The sequence below is a fragment of the Ambystoma mexicanum genome, chromosome 2p, assembly GCF_040938575.1.
Source record: "Ambystoma mexicanum isolate Mex_15411 chromosome 2p, UKY_AmexF1_1, whole genome shotgun sequence".
NCBI classification, from domain to species: Eukaryota; Metazoa; Chordata; class Amphibia; order Caudata; family Ambystomatidae; genus Ambystoma; species Ambystoma mexicanum.
The window spans coordinates 481,501,118-481,517,487 of NC_090923.1; the positions used below are offsets into that span (position 1 = coordinate 481,501,118).

The following is a 16,370-nucleotide window of genomic DNA, read 5'->3' on the forward strand; positions in this document are numbered from 1 at the left end:
AGGATTGGAACGTATATGTTCATACCGCCGAAAAACGTATGGTTATGAGAAGGGACTGAAGATCCTTGTACTAGATTCGAACACTTGTTTGGGCCACCAGCAATAACGGGTCCGAACATTTGAAGGGTTTTTTCCTTTTCTTGCCCCCCTCCCACGTTGGCAGACCTGTTTCCAGTTTTTGATTTATCTTTTTCTCCTTATCTTTAACCCCATGTATTTTCATTTGAATGTATAACAGTGCTTGGGTTCAAAAAACTTTCTGCTTAAGTAGGCAGACTGGTTTCCAGTTCTTCTTGGCTCTGGAAAACTGAAGAGGACTGATTTATCTTTTTCTCTTTATCTTTAACCCCATGTTTTTTCACTTGAGTGTACAACAATACTTGGGTTCAAGAAACTTCTTGCTTAAGGAGCAAAGGAATAGTTCCTGTAGACATAAGCTTTATGCTATGTGCACATTTATAATTTTTTGTACTAATAACGGCCAATTATAGCCGATGATGTTCATATATTTGTGTCAAGCAAAATGTAATATTATGTTTGTTTTCTCTTTTCTTGCTCACAAATAATTTTGTCTATAAACATTTTTTCTTGACTTCTTTTGTTTTGTTCTACACATATATTTGTATATATATACTTAGATGCTTTTACACACTATGGGCCTCATTACGACCCGGCGCTAAACCATGGTGCTATTAGCACCATGATCCATGCCGGGGTCCGCCATGGTGAATGGCGGAATTACCGCCCCATTCCAAGGTTGGCGGGGCGGTAATTCCCCATTCACCATAGGCCCTTCCCCATTTTTGCCCCATAGGGCTCAATGAAAAAGGGGAATGCGCTAAGTGCGGTGCCGCAAATTGCGGCACCGTACTTAGCACCAAGGTCCCTTTGCGGCACCCTACTTTAACGACTGGTAAAACCAGCCGTCAAGGTCGGGTCCCGCAAAGGGACCTCGTAATCAGACGTTAAGGGTTTAACGGCGCCGACACCTTTTACGGCGCCGTTAAACCCTTAACGCCAGGGTCGTAATAAGGGCATATATATTTTTGTTGTATTGTATTGTGTTGAATATAAGATATGACAAAAAAAAAATTCTTTGGTTGACACTGTGTGGTTCTTCATATGAGAAGATTTAAATTCAATTTAATTGTGTGGCACTTGGACCATTTGATTTGAAGGAACTAATCTAGTGACCTACCTTTCCATGTAACAGTCCCCCTTCCTCTTTGTGTTACGAAATGGATAATGTTGGCATGTATGTGGGCACAATTGTGCTTTTGCATACTTTTGCATGCCTTTTGCTGGGGCATGTACAATTGCACAGTGAATCCCATAATTTGCACAGGTCTTCCTCTATGCAAACGAGTAAATGCCCCTATACACAGTACTGATGCACATTTTTCACATGTGCATTTAACAATGCAAATGTGTAACTGATGCCCGTTTTGTGAACAATAAAACCAGTGCAAAAGTTGTTCTTGCGGCAATACAACTATGTGCTTTTCCTGAACGTTTCTTAAACTGCACCCGAAATTAGAGTATTCCACAGCAGTACTGGCTACTGGATACTTTAATAATTGGTCCAACAAGGTTCCTTCCCTAAAGAAAAATGCACACTTTTCCTGTGAGGTTGCCTTGCGTAGCAGGTCCCGCTTCCCGCGCTCTGCACGGCCAGGTGCCACTGGGTATTAAATGCCAGGTTTGGAAAGGTCTCAGAATAGCGGGCGCGAGCTAGCCGTGTGGTTTTGGCTGAGAGACAGGCAGTGATGAAAACCACATGAGCGGGAACCAGTCTTTTTAATGTCTGACTCCAGTTCTAAACTGGGCTAATCCGAAGGAGCCGTTTCCTCGTGTGTGCTCCGGAGTGACTTAAGGACCACGCACTTTCCAAGGGGAACCTCTCCCTGCAGCGTCCGCTGCTGGACAGCAGGGCTGACCGCGCGCGTTTTTTCTCTGCAAGATTTCGGAGTCGACCTACTCGGGTGAACACAGCATTTGAGCGTATTTCCTGACTTTTGAGGTATGTTAATGAGTTTTATAGCATTTCAGCGCCATGGCTTCTTAATCAACAGGCAACTTACCTGCAACTGCGAAGCATGATTGCTTTTTAAGATGAGCACGCCTCTCTCTGTTCATTTCATTATAATTCCTGCCATTGTGCTTCATAAAGTTTGTGTTTTCTTCATGTGTCATTAATACAAAGAGCTGCCTACAATAGAGGGAACGGTGGTGTGTAGGAAGAGGACTGCTTTTGATTCTCGTGTCCCACACCTGAATTCCAGCCCTGACACACAGAAGCACACAGCATTTCTGAGTGGAAGGCGATCGCCCTTGCTGCTGGGTGAAAAGCAATGCGATTTACAGTACTGAAATCGGGATGCCTCGCTCCAATTTTAAAACATTAGCTGGACCAATACAGTTTTGAACTGATAATTCAAACGTTGCATAGACTGGAAGTGCCACACCATGCAAGCTGTTTTCTTATATGAATGAACAGTTAACAACATCTTTTCTCGCGAGGATAGATTGGGGCAACGCTTTCGCCTTTGTAAGAAGACTACTCGGAGCAACATGGGTTCGATCCCCGGGTCCGCGCTTAGAAACCTCTGGTTAAAAATGGCTTATTATTATCTACATTTTGTGTATTTATACATATCTCTGGGTATTCAGGTGGACGTGTGGACGGTTCCTCGAAGACAAGTATCTCCTTGTTTGATGATAATTTCCGCCGCTTTGTCAGTAATCGACACTCAATGACGGGTCCTTTCATCATACTGCTCAACATGTTTTGTAGCCCTGTCCATCTGATTGGTGCCTGCCTGGGTACAATGGATATTTTGCTAATGAAACATTGCTGAAGCAGCGTGCTTCACTGTGCCATCTGTGTGTACTGCACACACATGGCTTTCCAAAACGCCATGTTCAGCACTTTCAGGTGGACCTCTGGGAGAACTAGGGCACCCACAAGTGCAAGGTCGCCCTACACCGCGCACAGCCTGCGTCTTTCCAGCCCACTGGAAGTCCTCCACCCACCACTCCTGGCATGTGGCCCCAGTGCAAGGTCGCCCCCACAACTACCCACACAGTGGCAAATCCTGCCTCTTTCCAGCCCACTTGAAGTCCTCTACTCATCACTCCTGGCATGTGGCACAAATACAAGGTCACACAATACCTTGCCACAAAGTGGTGCAGCCTACGCATTGCCAGAGCTCACCACTCCTGACATATGTCATCAGTGCAAGGTTGCTCCTCACCTAGCCACATAGTGGCACAGTCTGTGTACCAAGGTTTCCACCTCACCAAACATTTTTTTTCCTCTCGTTTTCCTATTTTCACAACCTGTGCCTTTCCGGCCCACTTGACGTCTGCAGCACACCACTGCTGGCATGTGGCACAAGTACAAGATTGCCCCATATGTAGCCACGCCGTGGCACACCCTGTGCATTTCCATCCCATTTGATGTCCACAGACCACTGCTCTTGGCATGTGGCACCAATACAAGGTCGCCCCACACCTCCCCACGCAGTGGTGCAGCCTGAGCCTTTCCAGCCCACTTGATGTCCACAGACCACCACTCCTGACATGTGGCACAAGTACAGGGTCATCCCACACACCCTGCACCTTTACAGACCACTTTGAGACACAGCCCACCACTCCTGGCATGTGACACAAATACAAGGTCGTCCTACACACCCCAGCACCGTGACACACCCTGCACCTTTACAGCTCACTTGGAGACACAGCCCACCACTCCTAGCATGTGACACCAATGCAAGGTCGTCCCACAAAGTGACACAGCCTGAGCCTTTCCAGCCCACTTGATGTCCATAGACTACCACTCCTGACATGTGACACAAGTACAGGGTCGTCCCACACACCCCATTGTGACACACCCTGCACCTTTACAGCCCGCTTGGAGACACAGCCCACCACTCCTGGCATGTGCCACAAGTGCAAGGACGTCCCACACACCCCCACACAGTGACACACCCTGCACCTTTACAGCCCACTTGGAGACACAGCCCACCACTCCTGGCATGTGACACAAGTACAAGGTCGTCCCACACACCCCCACACAGTGACACACCCTGCTGCTTTACAGCCCGCTTGGAGACACAGCCCACCACTCCTGGCATGTGACACAAGTACAGGGTCGCCCGCACCTCCCCACACAGTGGCACAGCCTGAGTCTTTCCAGCCCACTTGGAGACACAGCACACCGCTCCTGGCATGTGACACAAGTACAGGGTCGTCCCACACCCCCCACTCAGTGGCACCCCTGCACCTTTACAGCCCACTTGGAGACACAGCCCACCACTCCTGCAATGTGACACAAATACAAGGTCGTCCCACACCCAACACGCAGTAACACATCCTGCACCTTTACAGCCCGTTTGGAGACACAGCCCACCACTCCTGGCATGTGACACAAGTACAGGGTTGCCCGCACCTCCCCGCACAGTGGTACAGCCTGAGCCTTTCCAGCCCACTTGGAGACACAGCACACCACTCCTGACATGTGCGCAAGTACAAGGTCGTCCCACACACCCCCACGCAGTGACACACCCTGCACCTTTACAGCCCGCTTGGAGACACAGCCCACCACTCCTTCAATGTGACACAAGTACAAGGTCATCTCACACACCCCCACGCAGTGACACACCCTGCACCTTTACAGCCCGCTTGGAGACACAGCCCACCAATCCTTCAATGTGACACAAATACAAGGTTGTCCCACACCCACCACGCAGCGACACACCCTGCACCTTTACAGCCCGCTTGGAGACACAGCCCACCACTCCTGGCACTTGCAATCTATTTTTAAGAAGCGCTGCGCAGCGCTTGCTGTGCACGATGTTCTATTCCAGAAGTAATTCAAGAGCAGCCCTGCTGCACACTGGGACAAAGTACCTGTCAAGATGCACGCTGGGAGCTGGGAGCTGGGAGCTTGTCTTGGGTAGTAATGTTTCTGCAATAAGTTCCTGCAATTAGTCATGGAAATATATGCTTACTAGACACGATGTTATTACGTACTCTTAAGAGCAGATGTCCAATGGAGAAGGGCAGTTTCAGACGGGCACTAACACGCGACTTGTCTTAGAACTGTTTGTTATATGTAAAGTGCTCTGTAAAATGGGAATTACTACAGAGCACTCAGCCCAATACAGCGTTTCGACATATGGCATGGGTGGGGGTAAGCCAGCCAGGGGATGTGTTTAGTTATCATCACAGACGATGTTCTATGGTGTTTCTCAGGCACTCTGGATGCCACTAATAAAGCCTGCTGCCAATTATAACTCCGCCTGCCCAGCCCCTGTTCAAGGGCCAACCTAGCGAAAGGGCAAACAGCCAGTTCCCATGACCTCATCATCAGCTGGAAGCGCCGCAGAATCTCCCTTTGTCTGAGGATGACCGGCTGTTGTTTTTTAAACTGATGGTACTGTGGCATCATTCGTTTGATGCCCTCTTTTACTATCATCTAGGTGGGTAAATCGAGAAATGAGTAGCATCAGAAGAACTTAAATGAAAAGCCTAACTGTGGCCCATTAGAAAAATGCCCGGATGGGAAAACAGACCAGCCATAAGAAAGATTGTAAGAGATGTTTTATACATGCTACTTGAAACTAATGTTATTTATTTTTGCATAAAGGCATTGGGCCTCATCACGAGTTGGGCAGTATGGATACCGCCCAAAGGTAATAGCGCTACCGCAACCTCGTCCGGTGCAATTTGCACCTGATCACGAGTTGCAGGGCCGGTAAATACCCATTCCCCATTGGGTCCTTAGGACCCAATGGGGTTGGGGAGCGCTAGTATCACAAAAGCAAAAGCTGGAGGTAAAAATGCCGTTTTCCGCCCAAATCCTGATTGGCCAGCCCTTAAATTTGGTGGTAATACCATTACCACGGAATTTAAGGGCTCAGGCCAAACTCGTGATGAGGCTCATTAACCAGACAGATGAATAACAACTCTCTAGGGAAAAAATCTTGCTGCACCCATTTATAAGAACAAGATGTTTATTTGTATACAAAAGCAGGGTATTATAAGTCCTCTGCCACGGAGCTCTCTCTCTTTTTCAAATCGAACAACACACTATGGCCCTCATTACAACCTTGGCGGTAAGTTTTCAACTTTACCACCAAGGCGTAATTTACGTTAACGCCATGGTGGATGGCGGATTTACCGCCCCATTCCAAGCTTGGCGGGGCAGTAAATCCCCATTCACCATGGCCCCTTCCCCATTCCCATTTTTGCCCCATAGGGCATAATGGGAGTGGGGAAGGTGCTAATTACGGCACCGTAAATTACGGTGCCGTAATTAGCACCAAGGCGGCTTAGCGCCTTGCATTTTAACGCCTGCTAAAAGCAGGCGTTAAAATGGGAATCAGCATTAAGGGTTAACAGCGCCAAAGGCGCTGTTAAACCCTTAACGCCTGGGTTGTAATGAGGGCCAGTAACTGCAAAAATCATCATCTGTGACACACATGATATACAGTGTTCATCCCCACCCTCAATGGATGTCACCTATGTACATACTGCTGATTACAACATGAGTTCAGGTGATAACTTTGAGGTCAGTCTGGTCCTTGCAAATAAAGCAACTCTTCTCTCATCCCAGACACACAGGCGCCCCTACCATGCCTTTCCTACACAATCTTATGTGAGTTGGCATCACCCTTTGCTCTCCCTGGTACAAATCAAAGGCCCAGTTGTTTTCTGGTCCCCACTTATCAGCTACCCTTCCCGGGGGGCAGGTCTAGTTCTCCTGCGGGTCCCACTAATCAGTCTAATTTGTGAAGGATTTAGGTGGTTTTCTCTCAAACATCTGGTCGTTCAAATGGAATGACCATTATTCCGGGGGGTGCAGGTGTGCTGATTCTTGACTTGTGTTTTGGCAGCTCAAGAACTCTGCCCCGGCTCCATTTGGGTTTGTCCTTCACGACAGGCCACAGCCCTACTCGTATTTGGCCGTTTAATTTCGCAAAGCTCTAAAAGGATACATTTGCGTGTGTGCCTGTGTGTGTTCGCTACCTCGCCTGGGGTGGAGCATGAGATATTGGAGCATGGGGCCTCGTTTTGTGTTCCCAACACGGCCTGTGAGGACCCGGGCCTAACTTCATGCATGGTAACGCTTCCATATTTCTCATCAATGGGGCAGGAACTTATAGCATATGTAGTGTACACCTTCTCTTTATCTACTTAACACCCTATTATGTTGTTTTTAATTCAGCTTAAACCCATCTAATTTCCTACAATCAATACACCCCACAGTACTTCTCTATGCCCACAGGACTCCCCTTACCTACCCTGTACACGCCCATATTTATTTCCCATGTATAAATATATTTCTGCAGTCTAAATTGTTTGGGAGGGGCTGGAAGCTGAACGTGCATCCCAACAGCATACAGATTCAACATGCTTATAATTAAATAATGATTCCAAATACATATTCCACCCAGGACAGGGCTCGGTGGGCCACTGAATTGTGAAATCTACCCCTGTCTTCAAAATGATAGCCAAAATACATAAATACGCTGAACTGATATTTTATATGGGCATTTTCTTTTTAAACATTTTTAAAAATGTGTATTTATTACATTTTTCTTACGTGCTTCCAACACATATGGATATCAGTAACATCACATAACTTTAAGACTTTAAACATATTAATATATCTTATTAAAATATTAGGAATGAACTACCATAAATCATCATAACAACCTTAAACAAACTACTCTTAACATAACACTGGCAGTTACATGTTATATCCAGTCAAAATGTAATCAATTGACACACACAATACTAGCAAGACACACACACAATACATAAATAAATAAATAAATCACTCATATAAATTATTGGAAGAATTCCATAATGAAAGATAGAAGTCTTCACAATCCTTATTTAATAGTAGCACCTTTTCATATTTTGATAATAGCTGCATCTCTACTATCCAGTCTTCTATAGTATGTTTTTTGCTAGTTTTCCAAACCCTGAGAATGAACTTCACAGTAACCAACAGAGCCTTATCGATCCATTCACCATATTCTTTTGCAATTGAGCATCTCCCACTACGTAACAATACGGTCATATGTTCAGCTGACCCAGGAAGAGTAATATTTAGAACCAAGTCTATTCTATCCAAAACATCCTTCCATAAAGTATGTACACGTGAACAACTCCAGAGTAAGTGTAGCAATGTTCCCGTGTCATTACCAGAGTCCCAACACATGTCATTATCCATCAGCTTAAGTTTGAAAACATTTTTTGGGTGTCTAATAAAGTCTTCCAATAATGTTTGTCTTATTAATCTCAAACATGGTGTTTGCCTTGGGGCCCACTCTGAGTAGTTCCTCCCATTCTTCCTCAATTATTTCCAAATGTGTGTCATTTCACCAGACTTATCTCAATTGTATCCAGGATCCTACATAATCAGATTCCATAAGCATAAAATGCATATAGGTAGACACCCCATGTTCCAACCCAGCAAATAATTGACACATTTCTGGCCTATGTTCCAACTCTTTATCAAGCATATCAATTCTCTGATTTAACAAATATCGTAACGGTATATAACGGCTTAATTCTCTCCTATTCAAACTAAATCTACATTGCAATTCTTTGAAAGTTAGTATTCTAGTTCCTTCTAAAATATCACTCACGCTTAGAATACCCTTTTTGTCCAACTATGCCATTGTAGACTTCTATTTTGTAATTGAAACGCCTGATTATGCCAAATTGAAGCATCACAATTTAGCCATATATGTTGATCATTCTCTTTAAACCATGTTACCAACTCTTTCTTAGTTGCCACTATTGTCTGTAATCCCATATTTTTCCACAATACCTTCTCCACTGTATATAAACTGTCTAACGCATAAGGTTTACAAGCATCCCTTTCTATTTTTAACCATATTGGACTTATTGTATCTTCATTATCAAAATAATGTGATGCTTTCTTTAGACGGAAACCTCTATAATATTTGAAAAGGTCTGGGTATCCAAATCCCCCTCCTGGAATTTATGTAATAAAATATATCTCGGCATATGCAGCCGTTTACAAGTACCCCATAAAAAGTTCTGGAAAACTTTATCAATTTTCTGTAAAACGGTCTTTCAGATTGGCAGAGGGAGTGATTGTATTACATATAGCACTTTTGGCAATAGAACAATTTTTATTGCATTTATCTTTGCCCATACATTCAAAGTTAGCCTTTCCCATTTCCTTATATTATTTTAAAGTTTCTCTATTATTTTATCTACATTTGACTGAACAAGATTAAAGATGCCTAAAAATATGTATCCCTAGGTATTTCACTCCATTTGAGGACCATCTACAATTCCATGATGCTAATACACCCTTATCACATACAGACGAAAGAGGAAATACTTCTGTTTTATCCCAATTAATTTTATGTCCTGACAGCTTCCCTACTTCTTCAAACATTGTTTGCAAAATCGGGCCACACTCTGATGGATTCGAAAGAAGTATTGTCATATCATCTGCATACGTTCGTTATCTCCTATTTGGATTGCATGTATTCCTCCACATTGCCTGATATACGCTGCCAATGGTTATATGGCTAAGTTAAATAAAAAAGGTGATAATGGGCATCCTTGACATGTGCCCTTTGATAATGGAAATCAGTTTGATATTAGACCATTAAATTGTACTTTTGCTGATATTTCCCAATGTAAACAATGTACTGCCTTTATAAAAACGTGCCCAATCTCATTTTCTGTAATGTGTATTCCAAAAATGTCCAGTTCACGCTGTCAAATGCCTTTTCTGCATCAAAAAAGGCTAACACTGATTCCGACACTATTATTATGTATTCCCAAAACATCTAGAATTGTTCTGTTATCATAGCCAAGCTTCCCTGATATAAACCCTTCTTGAGATGTATCATTCAAACTTCTCATGCATCCATACAGTCTATTAGCCCATATTTTGGTAAATATCTTTAAATCTACATTTAATAGTGATATTGGTCTGTAATTACCGCACTGTCTATGATCTGTGTCTGGATTTGGGATTAGAATAAGCAAGGCTTCTTTCATTGATTCACACAGGATCCCTGTTAATAAGAAATGGATAAACAATTCACATAGGATTAGTGATAGTTGAGTTGCAACAAGTTTATAAAAATCAGTTATTAATCCATCAGGCCCTGGTGATGTCCCAATATTGAGTTGTTTGATCGCCTCATGTACCTCACTGACCTCAATATTAGCTTCAATTTTAGTCTTCCCTTCCAATGTAAGAGGTGTGAGTTCAACCTTACTAAAAAAGTTCCCAAGATCCATATTACTTGGAAATATGTCTTCTGTATACAGTTGTGAATAAAATCCATAAAGTAATCACAAATCTCTCTATTGTTCAGCAAAGTTTTCCCATCTTGAGTTTCTATGCATTTGATGCAAATTTCCTCGGTTACCCCTTTTAATTTGGTAGCTAATAGCTTGCCATTCTTATCTCTGTTCTCGCAGAATGTTTGTTTTGTATAAAAAATACCTTTCTCCGCCATTATGTGCATTTTCTCATGCATATTAATTGGGGATTTTACTGTTTGGTGGATTGGCGAACCAAGCCCTTAATCATCGATTACCTTCTAATGCATGTCTCAAACCTGTTATTGCAGTGTTAAGTGACCATTTGGCACTGTGGACATTTGTAGAGCACACACCAAGCTTTGGTCTTCTAATGGATGCAGTTGTGGGTATTATGGACAACAGCAGCATCTGTAATCCACTCTAAGTTTCTACATTTGTACATCATTTGCAAATGAATACTGCACACTCAAGAGCCAGGAGTATAGCAAATTAGCCCAGCTATGCTTCTTAAAACATATGTATCATCAAATCAAGACTGCCTATAACAATAAGAAACTAAAGTATGCAAATTTGGCATCTTCATTCACTGACCTAGGCCCTGATTATGAGTGTGCCGTCCGGGGAAAATGCTGGTAAAATGGTAGGTAATACCAGATCCGATATTTTTCCCAGACCAGCACACTCCGATTTTGCAGGTAGGGGCAGTGAACTACCCGCAGGCCTGACCTGCTGGGAACTCAGGCCCGACCGGCAAAGAATTGCCACTGGCACTGGCACCACTACTAGCGGTGGTGATGATAGGGGCAAGCCCATTCCATGGAGTCCTGTGGTACTCCATGGGATGGGAACTTACTGCTGTTGCTGGCACCCATAATATCCCATAACATGGGATACTGGGTGCTGCTAACAGTAAGGTGAGGCTGCTGGTAACCCACCGGTAGCACCAGTGGGTTACCAGCAGTCTTTTAATGAGGGCCATAGCATCCTAATTGACTCTACTGATCTACATCAAACATCAGTTATGGTCAGCAAACCCTTTAATCTATTCCGCCTGTCATATAGTGACATGCATATTAAACTCACACTAATCTTTTTTAAACTTTCCCTTTTAAAGAAGCAGTGAGAGGAGTATTGTAATGCAGGTGGTGAGAAGAAATTGATTCCAGGTATCTATGTGCATCAGTAGGTGTGACCTATTATTGTGAGGCATCATGTGAATTTATAATACCAGTTAGAGGCTGAACGGCTGCGATGGGCATGGCAGTAAAGGGGGATGAGAATGAAACATTAGGATGTGTAGGCTAATTATGGAAAACCAATTATATAATCTCAGGGTAATCTTTACAGTTAATGTAAGTAATCTTCTATGCCACCTTTCTGCCACTATTGTTGACCTCGCTGCACGTGGCTCTGTAAGAGTAGGGGAGTGTCTTCGGTGGACAGTGGAGCAGGCAGATTGTAAACCTGTGGTGTTGATTTGTGCAATTTGGAAGTTCCAGTTCCTGTGTGCAAGTCTGCTTTCCATGGGTTTAATGGCAAATCTTGGGATTATGGCATTATGTGGAATTGCCATCTGGCAGGGGTGTAGAAGACCTGGATTTTTACATGTTTATGAATTAATTAAATGATGCAGGTAATTCCATCTCAGAAAGGGTATCTGCTAATCAAATTCCCTTTTCATAAATTCTCTGCCAAAAGCATAGGGTGCATCTGTGCCCTGCTGGATCAGTAACCTTATCTGCAGCTCCTGCTCATCGTGAACACAGAGATGGCTCAGAGGTGAGAGGACTTGTGGACCCTCCCTCTGAGTAGCAGGGAGGATGCGCTCCTCCAAATAAGCCCTACCATTTCCAACAGACAATAACTCAGACCATCAAACCCACTTACCTGTGTGTTGGGTCTTGGGGTGTGTTGCCCTAACTCCACCAGTTGCCTGACAGATGTGCTCTTGAAGCAGTGCCACATAAGGCGGAATCATTTGTACCTGTTTCTGGTGACACGGTCCAGAAACATCTGAATTTTAGCAGGAAATGGGACTCCCTGAAAGTTCCTGTACCCTTTCCACACTGAGTGAGGGAGCCTTTGGCCACTCCCTGGCCTAGGCGAGTAACAGTCTCAATGGCCTGCTTGGGTTTCCCCTTGCAGGCCATATCACCTTTTCTATGACTGGAATGTATACACCAAAAACAACTGGTTATTTAGTATGTAAAGACCTCAGTGCTAGAGATGCACACACTCTGCTTTAGGGTGGCAGTTGATCTACCACCGGCCTGGGTTCTCCTTTTGGGTTTTTGGGGGTCTTTCTTGTAAGGAGGGTCAAAACATTTGTAATTTCCCTCCTCATATTTGCCTTGATCAGTTGCCGCTGATTTGGGTGTGCGCACCTTAGTCACTCATGTATCCTAAACATTGGTGTAACTACATCTCACACTTTTCAAGGAAGTTCTCACACATGTCTGAATTAGATATGTTCTGAGTTGTGTCAACTTTGTTACCTGTGCCCCATCCACAACAGAAATCTAAAGACTGAAATGTAAATCCCTTGAAAAGTCTATTGCCCACCTGGGATGGCTGGACTACGTCCTTGGGGATGTTGCACCTAGTCTGTCCATAGGTGCCACCAATTGAGATATTTCCTTCCCCACTGGAAGTTTTGTGAGTGTACCATTCAAATGAAATTGTCCCAACACCTAGTAATGCTCTGTGGTTTCTCAGCAATTCAGCCTTTCTAACATTACTGCCATGCAGGAGACTCGGAATGACCTTTGACAGAGCTTGTGCGGGCAGCCTGTTCCCAGGCCCTGCACTATGTCCATTGTGAGCCACATCGTAGCAATTAATTCATACCTTGGCAGTGAATCTAACATTAGATACATACTTTTATTTTGAATGAGTAATCTGTAGGCACAGTCTCTGACAAATCCCACTCTACCACCATTGGGACACATTGACCTCTGCCTTGCAGGAGTACAAGGGTGAGTAGAGGCTAAGGCACCTACTCAGCCCTCACTCTTTTACAAACCAAGATTGAACTCAATCATAAAGGTAAAACATGCACAGATAAGAGATATACCTCCTTCGCCTTTTGTGGTAATGTGAGCCAAGGAAAGGCTATACTCTCAGGAGAGAAGCGAATGTGATTCAGTAGCAAACAAAACAGCAAAGCATAACAGTCCACAATAAAGGGAATGTCCAACCAAGGTTCTATACATGATATATATCCTTTAATTAAACACACCATCGCCCAAATAAATAAACAGACCAACTCTACACAAAATCCATCCTTGATTAAATAATACAGAATATGCAAAAGAGAGTGAGATGTAGCACTCTGGGTAATGCATTAGTGGTGAAAGGTATTAATAACCACAATTCTTGTAAAAAGGATATGTTCTGGTGCAAAAGGGGATTAAAGTGACCTAATCAGTTCTAGTGCCCAACACTGAATCAAGAGGGCAGTTATTAGTCAATAATACCTTTCTGCTGTTCTCTGTGGTTGAACAACATCGAACCAGGCTTCTTGGTGCTGTATGAGCCAATCGAGGCAAGTTCAGGAGCCGGGGGACATATAACCCAATGCAGGAGTGGGCATTGAGCTGGTAAAAAACCATCGCCCAGAGCAGTTCCAGTGTGATGTCCTGGCAATGGAGGTCAGATGGCTCACCAGGGTCCGTTCGAAGTTCAGGTCCGGTTCGAGTCATTGTAACTGTCAATTAGGGTTGGTGTGTGAAACTCCAGAGGTTTAAGACGAGGTCTGGTGATGGTTTGAAACAGGGAACCTTATGATCCGAGGTGCGGTTTGACAAGGCAGCAACCCCATATCGAGCTGGTTTCAGTTGTTTGGTAACCACTGGATTGAGGCGATGCATGACGTGATGCCTCCAGTGAACCAATACGAGGTCCAACAAATGAGCAATTGTTTTGACCAGCTTGACATTGTATCCCATGTGCAACAAAGCAAGCATCTGTGAGTTGGCAGATAAAGGAAAGGGGCAGTGTGGAAACAAAGTTCCTTACCATAAGTTCCATGCTAAGGTTAATGGAAGGCAAGAACTACTGGTTTAGATAAATTGCTAATTGAAATTTGAGGGTCACAGTGATTGTCTTTAATATGTTGGTTGTCATGCAGACAGATGCCTCAAACCTCACTCTAGCATGCTCAGGTGCAGTCTTCAGTGGCCTGGTGGGACATTTGTGTAATGCTCATTAACTCCTAATGAGAAACCACACGTAAGCAGGCAGTGTACTCAGAATATGTTAGATATACCTAACATATTTTTAACATATCAATTAGTGAACTCAGATTGGCAAATACAATGCTCATAATGAAATGTAAGAAATCCAGATATTAATTAAAAGAATTGTAGTGAAGTTCACATAAAGTGCATTTAAAATAAGAAGTACCTTAAACAAGCAGTAAAGGAGGAGTGTAAATAAAACATTGTGTACCAAAACATACAGTAATCATTTCAAATTTAGCATAAATTTTCAACAACAAGTGTAGAATAAAGGTGTAAGAGTTTGTAATGAACATCCAATGTATTCCCCCAAAAATGAAAAAATAACTCTTCCGGCATATAGGAACCTCCCTTCCTGTATCCATGAAATCAGATTCACTTTCACATCAGAATGTTAGTAGAAACATCCATCTTCCAACAAAAAAATGAGAGTATCCACCAGGGAACATAGAGGATCACTTGTCTGTCATACATAAGAACTAACCCTTACTTCAAAAGTCCTTAATACATGTAAGACGAGCGATGGAGCAAGTGGTGAATACTCTCATTTTTTGTTAGAAGATGTAGGATCTATCTTTGACTTTGAGTTAATGAGCCTTGCACATATATTTCTAGGCCCTTTAGACAAGGGTTTAACCCAGAGCCCCATATGATATTGTACGTCCATTGAATTCTATACACTTTAGTTAAATTAAGTTGTGCTTCTCCCCTCCTGTGGGACTTTTGCCCATCAATGCAGAGCCTGTCTTGAGCAGGGCAAGAAGGAGTCTGTCAGGCCTGTGTCAGGTGGTAGGGGCTGGGGACACAAAACCTGCTTGTTTCTCCTAGGGGTCTATCCTGCTGTCTCCCACAAGCTCACAAACTCTTCTCATACAGGCCAAAATGACATTCCGCCCGCCCCTTAGTGGCTACAATTTACCAGGTTTTGAGGCGGTGCCAGGACTGTAGTATCAGAGTAATGCTGCAACAGTGCTGGGGATTCTTCACAATGAAACATGGAGCAGAATAGATTGAAGGTGGAGTGTGGAATCCTCAAAGTTGCAGCATATTGCCCTAAAGCAGTTGTGACAGCTGCTGTAGAAAGGAGAGGAGCAGCGTGCTGGCAGTGACAGAAAGGGGGTTTGGATAAGATGAGCTTTCCAATTACATTGCAAGTTCACGTTTGCTGTCCTTCCGGCACTGTTCTAGGTAAGAGTCTCTGGGAGATCACCCTCCAAAGCTTTTTGCCACAGTTAAATAAATATATATATATCACCTTCTCCACTCCTATAATCATTTTTGTTTACGTAAGGTCTCCCCTTCATTCCAGCTAAACATCGGGCTCCTGTGGTTGCTGCCCTGGTTCTGAGCACCACAGATTACTGTAACTCTCTTTACCTGGGTCAGCCGAGCTACCTCACTAAGCGCCTTCAACTGCTTCAAAATTCTGCGGCTCTGGCGGTGATTCGCCCTCCTCCCCATGCTCACATGACTCCGCTGCTCAAGCAACTTAATTGGCTCCCGATTGAGAAGCACATTCTTCTAAATCCTTGTGTCTGGTACATTGTGCTTTCTACAATCAAGGCGCTGAATACATACAGGAAAAACTTTCCTGCTATGTGCCATCTCGACCCTTGCGCTCTCAGTCGGTTCTACTGATCGCTCTTCTGCGAGTTAGGCTGTCCCGGATTGGCGGTCGCGCCTTTTCTGTAATGGTTGCCATAACCTGGAACAGCCTTCCCTTCCATCTCCATGCCAGCGAAAACCATCAGGTCTTCCGCCGTGCCCTTAAGACTCATTTGTTCAAGTCCTTTGCTG

The 16,370-nt window shown here is 43.9% G+C and overlaps 1 protein-coding gene across 1 annotated transcript in view; it reads left to right on the forward strand.

The window, feature by feature from the left end:
* The first annotated feature begins 1,693 nt into the window (after window positions 1-1,693).
* The window catches only part of ASPN (asporin), a 267,913-nt gene continuing 253,236 nt past the window's right edge, over window positions 1,694-16,370 (forward strand). The window contains exon 1 of the mRNA XM_069643870.1: window positions 1,694-2,020. The gene's annotated coding sequence lies outside the window, so the exon portion shown is untranslated. The remainder of the gene's footprint in view (window positions 2,021-16,370) is intronic.